This window comes from Entelurus aequoreus, linkage group LG21 (genome assembly GCF_033978785.1).
Source record: "Entelurus aequoreus isolate RoL-2023_Sb linkage group LG21, RoL_Eaeq_v1.1, whole genome shotgun sequence".
Classification (NCBI taxonomy): domain Eukaryota; kingdom Metazoa; phylum Chordata; class Actinopteri; order Syngnathiformes; family Syngnathidae; genus Entelurus; species Entelurus aequoreus.
The window spans coordinates 31,609,782-31,614,781 of record NC_084751.1 but is presented as its reverse complement, the minus strand read 5'-3'; the positions used below and the strand labels follow the sequence as shown (position 1 = coordinate 31,614,781).

Below are 5,000 nucleotides of genomic sequence, written 5' to 3'. Positions count from 1 at the left end.
TGGTAACACCCGAATAAGTTTTTCAACTTGTTTAAGTCGGGGTCCATGTAAATCAATTCATGGTAAATTTTGTCCAAAGGATGGTGCCATAACACTAAGTAACACACCTTTTCAGTGTCTTTGTCTGTGTTTTATGAAAACTATTTGCAATATGGCCGTCAGCAAAGAAAAATCTATAAATTAGCCGCCCCGGTTTATAAGCCGCTTGGTTCAAAGCGTAAGAAAAAAGTAGCGGCTTATAGTCCGGAATTTACGGTAAAAAAATAGACACACAATCTACTTTTTAAATAGTTCTGACTTCTGAGAGGGCCATTTTAATTTTGAGTGTTTAAATATGTTTATCTTTTTCTGTTTTCATTTGTAAAGCTTTTAGATAGGGTTGGGCGATATGGACGATATAAATGATGTGAATTTGTCCGACGGTAGATTTTAAAACTATTGTCAGATGGTGATAATGTTTGTCGATGAAACCTTTAAGTTGTGTCCTACAAATTTGACAAGCTAACGGATGCATTCTCAATGCACTGCTGAGTCCTCACTAGCTCGCTAGCCGCTAACATCCTTAAAGCTACTTTAAAATTATTAATTCTTGCCTCCATGACTGCAAATAAGCTAAGTTTCTTAAAAGGAGGACGATGAATAGCTAAAGATGCTATGTTACACACCGTAGGAGGATATGCTAACCCATAACTGGTAAGTTGGATATCTTGAATGTAAACAGTGGTGGGCACATCAATAAAAATATCAACAGCAACAAAACCAAGTGTTTGATACTACAGTAGTTAGATATTTTATATTATCAAAAAATATATACCGTATTTTTCGCACTATAAATCGCAGTTTTTTTCATACTTTGGCCGGGCTCCAGTGCGACTTATATATGTTTTCTTCCTTCTTTATTATGCATTTTCGGCAGGTGCGACTTATACTCCAGTGCGACTTATACTTTGAAAAATACGGTATCTATTTTTCTTATTGTTTGTTTTCGTAATCACTCTAGCCTCTTGCGCCCTGGTCTGCCAGCGGGGTGACAACATTAGTTTCATAAGCTGGTATTGCACTATTTTTTGCTACTCCTGGAGGAGGCCATGTGAAGGCTGTCATCACCGATGTCAATAGTAATCTATCTTCAGTTGTCCTTGTTACAACTTTGAAATGCTGCTAAAATCCCTCACTCACTCATTTATCCCGGGACCAGAGATCGTAGGACAACTCTCCACCACTCACGGTTTTCGGGCAAGCGCAGTAGGGCAGCTGGGGTATGGCTGGTCCACTCTTTGACGTTGTTGACCCAGGCCTTGCGTTGTCTGCCTCTGCAACATTTGCCCTCGACTGCACCTTGGAGGATGGTCTTAGGCAAAGAGTCGTGACGGGAAATGTGGCCAAACCAAGCTTGTGGTGTCTGACATTTATAAGTAAGGGATTTTGTCTGCCTGCGTGGGTGTGAACTTCCTGCCTAACGTAATCATTGGTCTTGTGCTTTTTGTATGAAATGCAAAGAAGCCTCCTGAAACAGCCTGCTCAAATGCCTGGATTTTTTGCGTTGAGTGTCCAGCTTTCACATCCTTAGAGGAGGATGGAAAGCACCAAGGACCTGTGCAGCTTAATCTTCACGGGGAGTCTGATGGAGTTGCTTCTCCAGATCACAGTCAGTCTTGTCATGGCAGATGAGACCAGGTCGAGTCTTGTTCTAATTTCCCTTGCGGAGCTGCTCTCTTTGCATAGTGTGGAGCCCGAGTACTTGAAGGTTTCCACTTCTTCAAGTGTCTAGCCGTTCAGCATGATGTTGGTCGTTGGTTGTTGACTGGAGCTGTTCACAATGAACTTACTTTTTTCCGAGCTGACTTCCATTCCATAAGCTGCTGATGCCATCTTCAACTTGGTTGTGAGGTCTTGGCGTTCTTCTTCACTGCCTCCTATCATATCTATGTTATCTGTTTCTTCACCCATTTCTTCGCGAGTATTATGAGACATTTTTAATCTAAATGGGAATATATGAACATCCCAGCAGTCGGCATTTTAATGACAGCAGACCTTGCACAGTAAGTGATGTGTTATTATGTTTGTTGGATCTCATAAAGTCTGCAGTGAGCAGAAATCAGTGCTGAAGGGAAAAAAAAGCAAAGGTGATGCGTATTTGGAATTAATGCGCCACATATGCTTAAAATTATCAAAATACGTAAATATTAAATGGTAATCTGAATATGCCTGTTACTACATAACATATATATTTACATTATGTATATAAAACCCTAACAGAGGTGATGATGCATTTCTGTTGTTGTGGTCGTTTTCAATCCATTTAATAAAGTCAAATACAAATAAGGTAACAGGAGAAGTATCCCACACTTCCCTTTTGTAAAGTAAATCTGTACAGCAAATATGAGCATCTACATCAACAATACGATTTGCCTGAGTAGCTGGACAGGACAAAAAAGAAAGAAAAGAAAAAACCCTAACGGAGGTTTTTGGATGTTTTTTTTAGGGGCTCTATATGCAGAATTTAACGGCTCGCATAGGCTCCATTGTAAGCCAACTTTTGATGGAATGTATTTAATAGTTAGAATGCAAAAAAAAAATACATCCTCCGTCATGTCTTTCATAATGATTGTGAATAATAGGCAAAATTCCAAAAAAAGTGCAGTTCCCCTTTAAATGCCTACTGAAATGAATTTTTTTTATTTAAACGGGGATAGCAGATCTATTCTATGTGTCATACTTGATAATTTTGCGATATTGCCATATTTTTGCTGAAAGGATTTAGTAGAGAACATCGACGATAAAGTTCGCAACTTTTGGTCGCTGATAAAAAAAAGCCTTGCCTGTACCGGAAGTAGCGTGACGTCGCAGGTTGAAAGGCTCCTCACATGTCCTCATTGTTTACACCAGCAGCGAGAGCGATTCGGTCCGAGAAAGCGACGATTACCCCATTAAATTGAGCGAGGATGAAAGATTCGTGGATGAGGAACGTGAGAGTGAAGGACTAGAGTGCAGTGCAGGACGTATCTTTTTTCGCTCTGACCGTAACTTAGGTACAAGGGCTCATTGGATTCCACACTTTCTCCTTTTTCTATTGTGGATCACGGATTTGTATTTTAAACCACCTCGGATACTATATCCTCTTGAAAATGAGATTCGAGAACGCGAAATGGACATTCACAGTGACTTTTATCTCCACGACAATACATCGGCGAAGCACTTTAGCTATGGAGCTAACGTGATAGCATCGGGCTTAACTGCAGATAGAAACAAAAGAAATAAACCCCTGACTGGAAGGATAGACAGAAAATCAACAATACTTTTAAACCATGGACCTGTAACTACACGGTTAATGCTTTCCAGCCTGGCAAAGCTTAACAATGCTGTTGCTAACGACGCCATTGAAGCTAACTTAGCTACGGGACCTCACAGAGCTATGCTAAAAACATTAGCTATCCACCTACGCCAGCCAGCCCTCATCTGCTCATCAACACCCATGCTCACCTGCGTTCCAGCGATCGACGGAGCGACGAAGGACTTCACCCGATCATCGATGCGGTAGGCGGCTAGCGTCGGATAGCGCGTCTGCTATCAAACTCAAAGTCCTCCTGGTTGTGTTGCTGCAGCCAGCCGCTAATACACTGATCCCACCTACAGCTTTCTTCTTTTCAGTCTTCATTGTTCATTAAACAAATTGCAAAAGATTCACCAACACAGATGTCCAGAATACTGTGGAATTTTGCGATGAAAACAGCTTTTTGTATTGGATACAATGGTGTCCGAATACTTCCGTTTCAACCATTGACGTCACGCGCATACGTCATCATACATAGACGTTTTCAACCGGAAGTTTCGCAGGAAATTTTAAATTGCACTTTATAAGTTAACCCGGCCATATTGGCATGTGTTGCAATGTTAAGATTTCATCATTGATATATAAACTACCAGACTGCGTGGTCGGTAGTAGTGGGTTTCAGTAGGCCTTTAAGTGTACGCACAGCTTCCTCCACCTCTTCGTGTAGTAATAGTGCATCTCCCTGTTGTCATTGCTTGCATTGTCTAGCTAGGTTGTAGCTGTAATTATAGAGTTCACTGCAATACTCTGTCCATCTTCCAATTACAGCTGCCTTTTCTGTGAGGAGAGATCAGCCCTAGGTTGCTGAGTTCTCGTCAGTGTCTTCAGTGTGTCGAAGGCTTTTTGCTTTTGCCATTTCTCATCCCTGTTTTAATATTGTCACACTTAGTATGTGTCCATGCACTAAATTAATCTTATTTCTCAAATAGTTCCGCTCTAAATAAGCATTTTATAACCCATGGAAACACCTTAATCTGATCGTGTTTGGTTTTTGAAAAGTTGGACAAACACACCTGGATTATGCGATTGGAAACCTCTCTCGAGGTGTTGTGTGCGCCGTAGGGGACCCTTCACATTGCGCATGTGTCAGTCTCAATGCGCGGGGTATAACCGGAAAGCATACACCAGTCAATAAAAACATTAATTCATTTAAGAAGCTAAGGTAGATAGCTAAGGAAATGAAGAATGCCGGCTTAATTCGGAGTCCCGAACTAAATACAAATGAGATGGACGACAATGAAGCAGGTATATATATTACAAGGAAAATAATAAAGCGTACACAAACTTCTTCACGCTGCATTTGTGCACTCCAAACTGATTAACAACAACTGTACTCCATACAACTGGCAAGATAGCCCAGAACAATAGCAAGCCTCATCTTGAACAATATCAGTCAGGGCACGAATGGTCTTTTCCTTTGGATTTAAAACTCCTTCCATCAATCCACAAAACCTTATGAATGAACTTGGAGACATTCAAAAGTTTTGTTTCCACAATTCCTTAGAAAAAAATCTCTCCCGCTGGTCTTTCTTTGCTTCGAAGCTGCACCCGCTCTGATACATTCTTAGTAGTAGCGTCATGTTCGTAGCGCAATCTAAGATAATTTCTTGATGCTGTCTGTTATTTAACATCAACATAGCCATTAGACACATAATATTTGTAATCC

General features: G+C 40.7%; 1 protein-coding gene across 2 annotated transcripts in view; it reads left to right on the top strand.

The window, feature by feature from the left end:
* The window catches only part of il6st (interleukin 6 cytokine family signal transduce), a 58,868-nt gene that overhangs the window by 23,616 nt on the left and 30,252 nt on the right, over positions 1-5,000 (top strand). The window lies entirely within an intron of this gene.